The sequence below is a fragment of the Oryctolagus cuniculus genome (assembly GCF_964237555.1).
Source record: "Oryctolagus cuniculus chromosome 17 unlocalized genomic scaffold, mOryCun1.1 SUPER_17_unloc_2, whole genome shotgun sequence".
Lineage (NCBI taxonomy): Eukaryota > Metazoa > Chordata > Mammalia > Lagomorpha > Leporidae > Oryctolagus > Oryctolagus cuniculus.
In genome coordinates, this window is record NW_027208203.1 from 32,890 (window position 1) to 48,067 (window position 15,178).

A 15,178-nucleotide genomic window follows, 5' to 3' on the forward strand; every position below is an offset into this window, starting at 1 on the left:
ACCTGGGGTGCCGGCACCGCAGGTGGAGGATTAGCCCACTGAGCCGCGGCGCCGGCTGTACATCATTTTTTAAAACAATTAAATTTAACAGTGAGTGGCCACCGCCTCTGCCGCTGCTGTTGAGGCAGAGGCCATGGAGGCCATGGAGGTGGAGGCCGAGGCCCCGGCACAGGGGTCGCGCCCAGGGCTCAGGCCAGGCCTCAGTCGCCATGGCGCAGCCCCACCATGGCGCAGAGCCTGCAGATGGAGATCCCCAACTTCGGCCACGGCATCTTGGAGTGCCTCAGAGAACAGCGGCTGCAGGGCTGTCCTGTGACGTGTCGGTGGTGGTCAGGGGTCAGGCCGTGCTGGCCGCCAGCAGCTCTTACTCCTGTTCAACAGCAGCCGCAGCACCGTGGTGGAGCTGCCGGCGGCCGTGCAGCCGCAGTCATTCCAGCAGACCCTGAGCTTCCACCACACGGGCCGCTGAGCACGAACGTGGGACCCGTTCCTGCTCACGGACACGGCGGGCTTCCTGCAGATCCAGGAGATCCTGGAGAAAGGCGCAGAGTTCTTCCTGAAGGTGAGCTCCTGGAGCAGTGATTCGCAGGGCCTGCACACCTAGGGGTGCCCTCGTCCTAGCCGCAGAGCCCCGTGGCGCAGACTTCCGGCTGGCCCACCTGCAGCTCGCCGCTGCCCCTGGTCTCAGAGGTCAGGAAGGAGCAGCAGAAGTCGGACTCGCTGTAGTGCACGCCCGCGGCCAAAGGGCTGTGAGACGGTAGCCCCAAGGAGGCCAGGGGGTGGCGGCGGCAGTGGCGGTAGCCGCAAGATGGCCAAGTTCTCCATGCTGGACCTGGTGGCCAACCGGCAGCCCCTGCAGCAGGTCCCCGCCGGGGTTGCCTTGGACACGGGGGTGGGGCAGGGCAGCTGGCCGGCGGTGCGGTGGTGGCCGCTGCGGGCGTGGGAAGCGGGCCCAGCACGTCGGAGCACAGGAGCCCGGGCACCTGGAGCGTCTACACCAGCGACAGCCCGACTCCTACCACGAGGAGGACGACGCGGGGGAGGAAGGCTCGGACGAGCAGTGCCGGCAGATCTGCAACAGGTGCACCGTGCACAGCGCGATGAACGTGGGCCCGACAGCCGAGAAGGTTGAGGCCCTCCCGGAACCCACAGTCCGGTCCGGGTGCGGCAAGATTGGCTTCACTCCCTGCCCAGCTCATCGACCAGATCGGTACCCGTTGTCACCCCAAGCTCCAGGACGAAGGCGGCCCCTCCGAGAAGCCGGAGCTGGTGGCAGGTGCCAAGGTGTGCATCACGAGGGTGCAGCCCAGGAACCCGGCACCAGGTCTTGCCGCGGCCGCTCCTCACCTCCTCCTTTGACGGGAATGCACTGGCCCCCAGCTGTGGCACCGGCAAACCACTAGACAGCCGCGCCCTCCATGCCCTCAAGAACCACTGCCGGAACTTAAAAGAGAGCGAGAGGAACGCCATCGCGGCCGGCGTGTGCCCCAACGCGCGCCGGGTCCTGCGCCAGAGCTGGATGCCCAAGCTGAAGCTGCTCACCCGAGGGCGACCCTACACCGCCTGCATCAGGGATTCGGGCAAGATGGAGCCGGAGGTGGCGGGCGGGGAGTACAGCTTCCAGCCGGCCAGCTATGGGGCGAGGTGGCCCCTCGGCCGAGGCCCTGCAGTAACCGCGCCCCCACACCGCACCCGGGAGGGCCGTCACACTTCCCCACTCCACCCGGGGGGGCCGTCACACTCCCCCACTCCACCCGGGTGGGCCATCACACTCCCCCACCCCACCCAGAGGGCCCGTCACACTCCCCCACTCCACCCGGTGGGCCGTCACACTTCTCCACTCCACCCAGGGGGCCCGTCACACTCCCCCACTCCACCCGGTGGGCCGTCACACTCCCCCACCCCACCCAGGGGGCCCGTCACACTCCCCCACCCACCCAGGGGGGTCCGTCACACTCCCCTACCCCACCTGGGGGGGCCATCACACTCCCCCACCCCCATGTCCTCACACACACCTTGGTCAGGAGCTACTGTCTGTCCCTCCCCAGGCCCCGCAGGGGTCACTGCATGTTCCTGGGTCCCCCTCCCCTGTCCCAGCCCCTTCCCCAGTGTGAGCTGCTGGCCAGGGTGGGCAGGGCCGGCAAGGGCGGGCAGGTAGGGGCGGGGGGCAGGCAGGTTTCCTTCTTCCACACATGGCTCCCCCCTTCCCTCACCCCAAGCTTTGTGCCCCCCCCCCACACACACCAGTCCGGGCACGGGGCAGGGGCCTGCCTGGTGGAAGTCCTTCCTCAGCCTCCACTGAGACTGGATGGGGGTGCTCACGACCCCTCCGCACCCCCACCCATCCCCCAGTGCTTCCAGGCCTCCAAAGCGCCTACCTGCCTCCTCTTCAGTCCCTGCGCCTGGGGGCCGGGGCAGGCGAGGCCGTGGGTACTGCCCGTGGTACAGCCGAGCCAACAGGCTCAGAGCAATGCCACAAACAGCCTAAGGTGGCTGGGGGTGGTGGCCCAGCACCTGCTCTCACCCCTCCAGCCCGTGTCCCCTGGAGCCCCAGGGAGGGAGATCCTCAGCCAAGGAGCCTCTTGTGTGTGAGTGTGTGTGTGTGTGTGTGTGCATGCGCCCGCGCAACTTGAATGAAGGTAAAAGGCAGAGTGGGACCGGGGTTGGAATGGGGGGCGGGGAGCAGGCTGGGAGGGGTGGGGCTGCTGTCCTCTCCTCCGCTTCCCACCCCCGCCCCTGCCCTGCCGCCCCCACCCAACCGGGACAGGGCCCAGCCCCTACCCTTGTACAGAACATTTTTTTAGCTACTGAAATATTTTAGTGTAAGATTTCCTTTTATTTTTCAAACCACCTGGACTGGGTCTGACCCCACCAGCCCACCTGCAGGTCCCCAGTGGGGGTGGGGGCGCACTGTGGAAGGCAGGATATGGGGGGACGTGTGCTGGGCAGGCAAGCGGAGTGCGCGTGCGCGTGTGTGGAGTGTGGCTGCGTGTTCCTGACTCGGGACCCATGGGTCTGACCTGCTTCCCTCCCTCCCTCAACTTCTCTGCCCCCCTCCCCCCACTGCTGTATTTCAAGGGAGGTCCCTGGCCTTGGCTGGTTGGGTGGGCCTGGTTCCCCCAGGGCCAGAGCAGGGTCTGCTTGGGCCACTGGCAGTTTTTTCTCACCATTCCTTTCGTTCTCGCCTAGGGCAAGTGTGTGTGTACACGAGTGTGTGTGCGTAAGTGTGTGTGCACATGTGCACACGGAGGCTTCTTCCCCACCCCCACACCTCTCGCCTTCTCCCCCCCATTACCAGCCTTTCTGCCCCCTGGCTCTGACTTCTGTGTACACCTTGTGCCCGACAATCTCGCTTTCCAGGTGGAGCATTTTAGGGGAGGTTCCGGTGTGGGGTGGGGAGGACCAAAGGGGGTCACCCCACACTATACCCTTCCAACAGCGTCACCACCAGCCTGCTTTGGGGGAGAGTCTCAGCCTGGCCCGTGCCTTAGCCCCCAGCCACCCCGAGTGTGTATGGGGGGGGTCGGCACCCCCTGCTAAAGCACAAGCTCCTTAGTCCCCACCCCATCCCCGCCCCAGCGCTGACCCCAAAGCACAATATCCTGGTCTCTTGGCAAGCAGCTGGGGCCGAGGGTGGGCGGGGGACTCCAGCCAGACCCTCAGAGAACAGTGAGTGTGCCCAGGTGTGTCCAGGCCTCCAAGGCCTGAGTAGGCACACCGGCTCCCTGGAACTGGGGTTCTCCTCCCTCCCCACCTTTTCCCGCGGTGGGGGCACTCTGCAGTGCCAGGGCCAAGTGGCAGAGCCCAGTGGTCTTCAGGGACCCCAGGAGGTGGCCCCTGGCTTCCGGGCCTGGGGGGGCAGGCCGGGGGGGGGGGATGCAGGGGAGGGAACTTCCCACCAGGAGAGCCAGACAGGGCAGTGCCTTAGCCCAGGAGCCCCCCCCCCCCCCAGGCGGCCAGCTGCTGTCCCTTCCCTGAATTTCTGTAAAGGAGGAGCGGCGTCTGGAAATGTGAACCCCGGAGTATCCGTGATAGAATAAACTAAACGCCTTTGTGACAGAAAAAAAAATTCTAGTCTCATACAAATTTATGTTCATATCTTTGGAAAATATTACTTTAATATAATTAGAAATAGATATTCCTCTGTAATCATCAGCTACATGTACTTACTATTTATAGGATTCATTGCATAGTCTAGTGCATTTCCGTGTCAGAGAAAACTATTTCGGGACATGGCGCTATCTAAGCAGGAATTCTTAAGGGGGAGGGCATCAGTTGCTGCTGTGAAAGTTTGATTCCCTGAGAAATGGGGATGACACTCATGGCTGTTCTTTTTAGTCAGGCACAGTGTTCCTTTCTGAGGGATAGGTTCAGAGTCCTCAACACAGTGGTTCCATGACAGCCTCTGGTCCATTAACATTAGTGTAGAGATGAAACCTACATAGGGTGCCTCTCCCAACTTGGTGCTGATTGTTTTCAGGGACCCAGTGCCTGCGAGGTAGAATAGTCATCACTAGATGGCACTCCAGCCTTTAAAAGGAACCCTTCAATGCCCATGCCTCTAAACTATTCCATTCAAGGCTTTTGTACACCTAAATGACCCAGGTTATGAACCCTCACAACAGCTGTTGTTAACCTACCTTCTGAGTGCAACTGGTGAAAACTCATCTCTATGTCCTTAATTGTGGTACTCAAAAATGAAACATTTGGGGAAGAAATCACGGATTTCAACCTTGCCTTGTTGCTAGAAGCAATTTTGCCCATAATATCTGGAGTATCATGTGTCCTTCTAGTGTCTCTTGTCTTCCAACTTATTCAAGGGAGGTGTGTTTTCTAATTCTCATTCCTTTTTTCTCTCCACCAATTATTTAGTTTTTTTCTGAACCTTAGTTTCCTCATTTGGAAAGGAAGATAAAAAACACTCTCTCCAGAGGGTTATTGCAGAGGTTAGAGGAGATTTATATAAAATATTTGTTCATAAATAGAATTTTTGACATTTTGATGACATCATTGTTAGAGTTTTGCTATTTATTTGTGCTCTCTCTCTCTTCTTCCCACCCTCCTACCCACACACTCCTTCTCTCCACATACCTCTTTTGTGAGTATTCATGAAAAATGTGTCTCAAGATAGTACCATACATGAATTTTGAAAAGTTTGCGCTGAACTTTTTTTTTCCAGGAACTTTTTGATGTGCTCTTATATATACCTTTTTATATAAGGCAAAATTTAGCAATTTCTTTTTACTTCAGTTGTACTTCTGGAGGTCTTTGGGGGAAGATGCATCTTTCCCGTGGTCAGATTTTTGAGCTTCAGGCGTTCAGTTGGTCATATTCATGGCTGTTAGCCTAGTATGTGAGATTGTCTTTTCCTCAGATGATAGGGTGTGGTGGGTAATGACTGCAAGCACATGTGAATAGGATGACTAGAGGTTACAGTGGCTTTCTTTTCAGCAAGCCTCTCAAGATATTGTTGCCAGGGTTTCAGCATTGATGATAAATTTTAAATTATAGGTTTATTTGTGACATTATGAAATTTGAGAAAAATTCATAAAGCCAATCTTACTTGCCTCCACTGTTGATAAATGATTCTTTTTTAAAGATTTATTCATTTATTTGGAAGTCAGAGTTACAAACAGAGAGAGGAGAGGCAGAGAGAGAGAAAGGTCTTCCACCCAATGGTTCACTCCCTAATTGGCCCCAGCGGCTGGAGCTGTGCTGATCTGAAACCAGGAGCTAGGTGATTCTTCCTGGTCTCCCATGTAGATGCAGAGGCCCAAAGACTTGGGCCATCTTCTACTGCTTTCCCAGGCAATAGCAGAGGGCTGGATTAGAAGTGGAGCAGCTGGGTCTTGAACTGGCTCCCATATGGGATGCTAGCACTTCAGGCAAGGGTGTTAACCCGCTGTACCACAGCGCTGGCAACCAGGGCAGAATCCGGCGCCCCGACGAGGACTAGAACACAGTGTGCTGGTGCCGCAAGGTGGAGGATTAGCCTAGTGAGCCGCGGCGCCGGCGGTCTAATTCCTTTATTCAAACTCAGTAAATGAGTTGGGACAATGAATTTCCAGTTATTTCCCAAGAGCAGATTTATTTGTATATTAATGAGGCACAGGTGTTAGGCCCCTGGTGCCTGCATGCCTGAGAGGCGTACTTCAGTTGTTTATCTACTCAGCCATAGGTACTGCGAGGTATTCAGGCTTGCCTTTAGCAGTTTTTACAGTGAGGGTTTTTAATTTTTTAATTTTTTTTTCAAATTTACCCATATCTGTTAAAATTTTAGAACTGATCATGTAGAGAGAAATTGCAGATTTCAATAGTGAATAGCAAAAACAGCTAAAGTAAGTAGTCTCACTATACTTAACTGCCCAGCCTAACATTAAAGAGAAACTGGTTTATCTACACGAATATCTCATGTGATAAATCAGTGTAATCAACAATTCACCTTTCTGTGTGTATTTTTTGAAATATGTCTTTGGCAGTCAAGTATGTATTGGAGTCAAGTGTTTATATTAATATTGATTTTTTTGTTTATTCACTGAACTGCACTACCAGCATTTTAGTGGAGATGGAATAGCCTCCTTAAACTTTATGAATTTCAGTCACGGGCATAATTATAGCTATCTACATATTCATTAAATCTACAGAAGAACTGTCTCCCAAAAGACAGCCATGCATTCAGAAACAGTACACAATTAAATATACATGATTTAAAAGTTTTGTTTCTTAGGCTTGTTTAAAATTAATTTCCTGTAGCGTTCCTTTCTAAGCAGAAGAATTCTAACAAAGGGATTCCCATGCTTTGGTTTCTTTCCTGTAGGAAAGAATGGGAAGAACAACTTGTAAACAACAATTACTTGGCAACAAGGGCAGAAGGGGATTCATGGGCAGCTGAGAAGCAGCAGGTTCCGCAGCATTTGCTGGAAGGTAAGAAGAAAATATTTATTTACAGTTTGTGATTGCAATAGATCAACACATGACCTGATGCCCTGGAAGATTACCCATGAAGGGGATCACTGAATTTTCCGAGAGACTTCACCCCTAGTCATTTGGCCATTCATGATTATCTTTCACAGGACATTTACTAATGAGATGAGCCACCTTAGTCCTGAGTAACTGGTGATGATAAAATAACCATCTTTTCTTCTTTGGATGGTGCAAAAGTCAGAGCAACACTTTGACATTCTCCAAAAATGTTTGCAGAAACTCTTGAGCTGGGCAGGAAAGGGAGGGGGCAATTAGCTTTCAGGTTCTTACTGCATCAAGTGCCATCATCTAGTCATCCTCTCTTTTCCTTTCATAAATAGAGGATCAGAAGAGTTTTTTACAATTCTTTTGCTTAAAATCACAAAGTCAAGGCAACAAGGAGAAATAGAAGGAAACTGGGTTAGTGTCTTTGGAAGGGAAGAAGCTTTGGTTATCAAAACTGGTAATGATAATCAGCAGCCATGTTTTAAGTGCTTTGAAATAGTACCCCCTTTTGTTCTCCAAAAATGAATTAATTGGGATTTAGACTGGTTTCTAAAATGACTTCTACTGAAAGTTTTTAGGATTATCTGTATAAATTGAGCATACTGTGTCTGTACAAGTAAAGAGAGAATGAAATGCTGAGACAATTTTAGATTTAGTAATTTAGATTCAATAATTCAAATGCATTTTTCTTCTATTAAATACAGGCAGTAAAGGCAGGAAACCTGCTGCTAGACTATTTGTATACAAATTGTATACAAATATTTGTATACCACCTGGTTCCCTGTTGTTTAACTGTTAATATTCATTTGCAAAAAATAAATGCAAATCCAGATTTATTTTAATGTTTTATTAAATAAATTAAAACAGATTTTTCTTTTCAAGCATTAAATCACAATGTGCAGTACATTAAGGACAGAGATCCTATATGTGGGGTAAGTGCACAGTGACTCCTGTTGTTGACTTAACAAATTGACACTCCTGTTTATGGCATCAGTAATCACCCTAGGCTCTTGTCATGAGCTGCCAAGGCTATGGAAGCCTTTTGAGTTCACTGACTCTGATCATATTTAGACAAGGTCGTAGTCAGAGTGGAAGTTCTCTCCTCCCTTCACAGAAAGGTACCTCCTTCTTTGATGACCTGTTCTTTCCTTCCACTGGGATCTCACTTGCAGAGATCTTTCATTTAGGTCATTTTTTTTTTTTGCCAGAGTGTCTTGGCTTTCCATGCCTGAAATACTCTCATGGGCTTTTCAGCCAGATCCGCATGCCTTAAGGGCTGATTCTGAGTCCAGAGTGCTGTTTAGGATATCTGCCATTCTATGAGTCTGCTGTGTATCTCACTTCCCGTGTTGGATCGTTCTTTCCCTTTTTTATTTTATCAGTTAGTATTAGCAGACACTAGTCTTGTTTATGTGATCCCTTTGGCTCTTAGTCCTATCATTATGATCAATTGTGAGCAGAAATTGATCACTTGGAATAGTGAGATGGCATTGGTACATGCCACCTTGATGGGATTGAATTGGAATCCCCTGGTATGTTTCTAACTCTACCGTTTGGGGCAAGTCAGCTTGAGCATGTCCCAAATTGCACATCTCTTCCCTCTCATTCCCACTCTTATATTTAACAGGGATCACTTTTCAGTTAAGTTTCAACACTTAAGAATAACTGTGTATTGATTACAGTATTCAACCAAAAGTATTAAGTAGAACAAACAAAAAAACTACTAAGAGGGATAACGTATTAAGTTGTTCATCGACAGTCAGGGCAAGGGCTGATCAAGTCACCATTTCTCACAGTGTTCATTTCACTTCAACAGGTTTCCTTTTTGGTGCTCAGTTAGTTGTCACCGATCAGGGAGAACATATGATATTTGTCCCTTTGTGACTGGCTTATTTCCCTCAGCATAATGTTTTCCAAATTCCTAACAGGGATCGCTTTTCAGTTAAAATTTAAACACCTAAGAATAATTGTGTGTTAATTACAGAGTTCAACCAATAGTACTAGAACAAAAAAATACTAAAATGGATAAAGTATTACATTGTACACTATGAGAAACAGTGACTTGATCAATATATTTTAATCATGTATTTTTCTACTTTTTATTATAATTATAAATTGTAATCATGTATATTTATAGGTTATAAAGTTATGTGGTTTGTGACTACCATATAGATAGATTAAATCAAACTAATTAACCTATTCATCATCTCAAATATTTGACATTTCTTGTGGTGAGAACATCTGAGAATTATTCTCTTAATGAAGTTGAAATGAATAGTACTCAATGATTACCTCTATCACCATACTGTATATTAAATCTCAAAAATTAAAATAGCCTATCTGAGCTTTGTACCCACAGATTATCATCTCCCTGCTTTCCCCTATTCCCCAACCTCTGATAACTACCATTCTACCATCTACTTCTATGACTTCCATTATTTTAGCTTCCACATATTAGTGAGAACTTGATCATTGGTCTTTTTGTGTATGGTTTGTTTTGGTATAATGTTTTCCAGTTCATCCATGTTGCCCTCAATGATAGAATCTCTTCTTTTTTTAAAAGGCTAAATGTTAAAAAAAAGTCTAAATGTTATTTCTTTATATATACATACACACACACACACACACACACTCACACTTTTTTTTGTCTGTTGATGGACACTTAGGCTGATTTCATATCTTAGCTATTATGAAAAATGTTGAAATGAATATAGGCAGGCAGACATTTATTCCATATACTAAGTTAAAATCTTTCCAGTAAGACACTTTGAAGCAGTATTGATGAATCATATAGTGGTTTTAGTTTTAGTATTTTATCTCAACTTTATGGTGACTGTACTAATTTATGTTTCCACCAAAGGTGTATGATGGTTATCTTTTTCTCCACATCCTTGCTAACACTGGGCTATCCTTTGTCTTTCTGAGAAGAGGCACTCTAACAGGTGTGATGTTTTAATTTGCATATCCCTAAAGATTAGTGATGTTGAACCTTTTAAGGTTAGCCTTTAGTTTGTCTTCTTTTGAAAAACATCTGTACAAATCCTTCTTTTGAGAACCATTCATTCAGACCCAATTTTTGAGTTGTTTGAATACTTATATATTTTATATATTAAACCCTATCACATATGTGGATTGTCAGTATTTCCTCCCAATCTGTAGGTTATCTCTTTGCTCTGTTAATTGCTTTCTTTGCTATACAGAAGCTTTTAGTTTTGATGTAATCTCATTGTCTTTGTTTCTATTGTCTGCATTTTGTCAAATCTAAAAAAAATACTGCCTAGACCAACACTGCATAGCTTTTCCTCTGTATTTGCTTTAGTAGTTGTACCATTTCATATAATTTAATCCACTTTGAGTCAATTTTTATATTTAGTGCAAGATTATGTCCCAGTTCATTGTTGTATAATTGAATATACAGTTTTCCCAGCATCACATATTGAAGAGACTGTCCATTCACATTGTATATTCTTGTCATGTTTATAGAAGTTCAACTGGTATAGTTGCATGGGTTCTTTTCTTGACCTTCTGTTCTATTGCACTGACCAGTATGTCTAATTTTATGCCAGTACCATGTTATTTTAATTACTATTGCATGTAGTATAGTTTGAAATAAGGTAATGCGATGTCCTAGCTTTGTTCTTTTTGCTTATGATTCATTTCACTGGACTATTTATTTTTCTTGTTCCATATTAATTTTAGGATTTTTTATATATATGAAAAATGATGAGGGTGGGAGTGTGTGGGTCAGAGGGAGGGTGAAAAATATCACTGTGCTCCTAAATCCGTATGTAGGCAACACATGAAATTTGTTCACCTTATATAAATAAAAATTATTTACAAAAAGAAAGTTGTTGGAAATTTGATGGATATTGTTTAATAGATTAGTTCAAGTAATATTACTTCAGCAATATTCTTGTAATCCATGAACATGGGATATCTTTCCATCTATCTGTGCCCTCTTCAGTTTCTTTTATTAATGTTTATAATTTTGGGGGTATAAGTCTTTCACTTCCTTGGTTAAATTTATCCCTAATTATTTACTTACCTATTATTTATTTATTTATTTTCTTATGGTAATTGCTAAGTGCAGTTGGTCTAAATTCTTTTGTTTGTTTAAGAAAATTCATCATTTGGTGTAGAGAAATGTTATTGGTTTGGGCGTTTTAACTTTCTAGTATTTAGTACTATGTAAATTTGTTTAAATCAAGTTACTTCACATATTTGAGAGAGAAACTTAGTTATTTTAAGTATTGATCAGTTGCCTTTGGGGGCTACATGGTATAGTGGGTTATGCCATGGCCTGCAATGCAAGAATCCCTATGGATGCTAGTTCTAACCCTGGCTGCACTGTTTCCAATCCAGCTCCCTGCCAATGCATCTGAGAAAGCAGTGGCAGATGGCCCAAGTACCTAGGATCCCTGGATCCAAGTACCATGGGAGACTTGGATGAAGCTCCTGGCCTCAGCCTAGCTCAGCCCTGGGTGTTGCAGCCATTTGGAGAGTGAACCAGCAGACTGAAGATTTATTTCTCTGTGTCTCTCTCTCTCTGTAACTCTGCCTTTTAAATAAATAAACCTTTAAAAAGTGTTAAAGCTGATTATCATTTTTTCTATCAAGTAATTCAAATCTTAGATTATTTAGTCTAAATTTCATTTTGAAATACTTATTTTTCTTTGCTATTCTGTATTTTCAGAGTTTTCTCTCATCTTTTTTACAATACCATTATCATTTTCTTACCACATGCAGAAGCAGCTTCTCTTATACTTTTATGGCTTTTTTTAAAAAAAGTTTTATTTACTTATTTGAAAGTCAGAATTACAGAGAGGGAAGAAAGGAGGCAGGGAGAGAGAGACAGAGACAGAGACAGAGATGGAGAGACACACAGAGAGAGAGAGGTCTTCCATTTGCTGCTTTACTCCCCATCTGGCCACAGTAGCCTGAGTTGAACCAAACCAAAGCCAGGAGACTTGAGCTTCTTCCTGGTCTCCCATGTGGGTGCAGGGTCCCGAGCACTTGGGCCATCTTCCACTGCTTTCCTAGGACATATCAGAGAGCTAGATCAGAAGTGGAGCAGTAGGGACTCCAACCAGCACCCATATAGGATGCCAGCACTTCAGGCAACAGCTTTATCCGCTACACCACAGTGCCAGGTCCATACTTTCATTTTCTGATAATAAAAATTCATCTCTAGACCCTGCTAATGTGGAGAAAAAGGTACCCTAAGTACACTTCTGGTGGGAATGTAAGCTAGTATAACCATTGTGGAAGCCAGCCTAGAGATTCCTCAGAAAATAGATCTATCATATGATCCATCCATCCCATTTCTGGGAAAATGCCCAAAGGAAATGTAATAAGCATATGAAAGAATTATCTGTAGTCCCCTGTTTATAACAGCTCAATTCACAATAGCCAAGGTAGGGAATCAACCCAGATTTCCATCAACTGATGACTCATTAAAGAAAATATGGTACATATATACATACTCATCTATAAAAAAGAATGAAATTCTGTCTTTTGCAACAAAATGGGTGCAACTGGAGACCATTATGCTAATGAAAGAAGCCAGACCCCTGAAGACATGTGCTTTCTCTGATTGGTTATAGTTAATATATAGAGTACAAAAAAAAAAAAAAAAAACACCGTGTATATCCAGCTAAACTGACATCTAATGATTTGATTGTTGTCTATATCTTGTCTGATGGAATGTGTCTCCTTGTCTCTAAGCCATTCAAACAAATAGGGCAACTATTTTACAACTTCAAAAAGTGTATGTAAAAGAGGCTCATGGCATAAGTTTGGCCAAGGAATTCAGAGGCTGGTTGAGATGTCCATGTCCCTTATTGGAGGTTCCTGCATTTGGTACCTGGATGTGTCTCACGACTGAAGAACCCTCCTAGAGTAGGCCTTGGGAGTCCACTGGGATGGCTGAAAAATAATATTACTGCCACCCTCCTGAGAGATCTGAATTGTGTTCCTGGCTCCCAGCTTTGGCCTGTGTGCAAGCTGTTGTGGGCATTTTGTAGTGAATCAGTGGGAGTGCTGTCTCTGTCCATTCCTCCCTACCTCCTCTCTGTCACCCTCTGCATCCGTCCCCCTCCCCTTCTCCCCTCTCCATCTCTCTGTCACTCTACCGCTATAATAATTTTAAGATGCTTACTTAGTACATACACACACATAAAGTCTCTTTCTCTTTCTCTCTCTCTCTCTCTCTCTCTCTCTCTCTCTCTCTCTCTCACACACACACACACACACACACACACACACAGCGTTTTAGGCTGTGGTGTGCCAGGAACACAATTCAGATCTCTCATAACCAGAGCTTTGCTCAGACTTCACAAACCATAAAAAGTCAGGACACAAATTGGTGTTGATTAAAGGATTCGTGTGTATGGATCTTGAGCAACTACAAATGTCAGGCTGGTTTATTAAAGTTCATCTGGGCTGCTGATTAAGATCTAGTTCATGAGGCCGGCACTGTGGCATAGTGGGTAAAGCTGTTGCCTGCAGTGTGGGCATCCCATAGGGGCACCGGTTCAATTCCTGGCTGTTCCACTTCTAATACCACTCTTTGCTATTCTCTGGGAAAGTAGAAAACAGCCCAAACCCTTGGGCCCCTGTACCCACGTGGGAGACCTGCAGGAAGCTCCTAGCTCCTGGCTTCAGATCAGCACAGCCTCAGACGTTGCAGCCATCTGGGGAGTGAACCAGCTGATAGAAGACCTATCTCTCTCTGCCTCTGCCTCTCTGTAACCCTGCCTTCCATATAAATAAAGAAATCTTTGAAAATAAATCTAGTCCACAAAGTTTGCTGTTCCTCCCCAGTGCTGTGCCGAGCTACAGCCATGTGCTCACAGAAGTTTCCCAGCCAAGCGTGCAGGGCCCAACTGGCTGGCCCAGAAGCCCCAGTGCCTGGGCAAGCAGCATGAACATGGCCAGCTTTGGAACAGCACTAGGCCACTTTCAATATAGAGATGCCCCTCAACTTACAATGGAGTGATGTTCCAATGAGCACATCAAAGCTGAAAATGAATATATTTAATATGTCTAACCCAGCAACAACTGGAGCTTCTTCTAGCTCGCCTTAAACATCTGCAGAACTCTCCCATTATCCTATCTGGGCAAAATCATCTTAACCTAAATGTGGTTAGTCCAGACATGCTGACCAGTTCATGTAATTTATTGAAAACTAGACTGAAATGAAAATCAGCTTGGTTGTGTGGTTACACTGTCACAAACCATCAAGTTGCAAATGCATAAGCCAAATCACAATGCATCAAGGACCATCCATCATTCTGCATGTTAGTCCTTTGTCAGGTAAGGAACTTAGATATTTTCTCCCATTCTGATGGGTGTACATTCATGCTAATGATTGTTTTCTTACTGTGCAGAAGCTCCCGAGTTTGATACAATACCATTTGTCTAGTTTTGCTTCTGTTGCCTGTGATTTTGAGGTCTTGTCTGAAAAATCATCGTCTATATCAATGTCCTGAAGTACTCCCTCTAGGGTTTCTTGTATCCATTTTATAGTTTGACATCTTCTACTTAGGTGCTTGATCTATCTTGAGTTTATTTTGTATATCGTGAGAGGTAGGGATCTAATTTTCATGTCCAGTTTTCCCAGCACCATTAATTGGAAGAAACAACCTTTCACTAATGTATGTTCTTGGCAATTTTGTCAAAAATCAGTTGACTGTATGTACATGGATGAATTTCTGGATTCTCTATTCTGTTCTGTTGATCTGTGAGTCAGTTTTGATGCCAGTACAATGCTGTCTTAGTTACTATGCCTTTGCAGTGTGCTTTGAAATCAAGTATTGAGATTCCAGCTTGATCTTGAGGGAATCTGGACTTCCTGACTTGTTTGCATTCTGTGGTTCCATAGTGTAGGATACGTTTTTCTAATTCTGTATAAAATGCCATTGATATGCTAATATGGTTTACACTGAACCTATAGATTCATTCAGGTGTGTGTACATTTTAATGCCATTAATGCTTCAATCTCTGAGCAAAGAATATCTTAATTTTTTGATTCTTTCACCATTTTTTTTCATCATATACTTTTATACTTTTCATTGTAAAGAGTTCTCATTGAATTTCATCCTAAATAAATTTTTGTACATTTTATGAAAGGGATTCTTTCCTTGATTTTTCTTTCAGCAAGATCATTATTGGTGTATAAAAATTCTCTCTTTTATGTTGACTTTGTAGC

The 15,178-nt window shown here is 45.5% G+C and overlaps 1 pseudogene; it reads left to right on the forward strand.

The window, feature by feature from the left end:
* Window positions 1-225: 225 nt before the first annotated feature.
* On the forward strand, window positions 226-1,673 carry LOC138847899 (nucleus accumbens-associated protein 1 pseudogene; annotated as a pseudogene).
* Window positions 1,674-15,178: the final 13,505 nt, after the last annotated feature.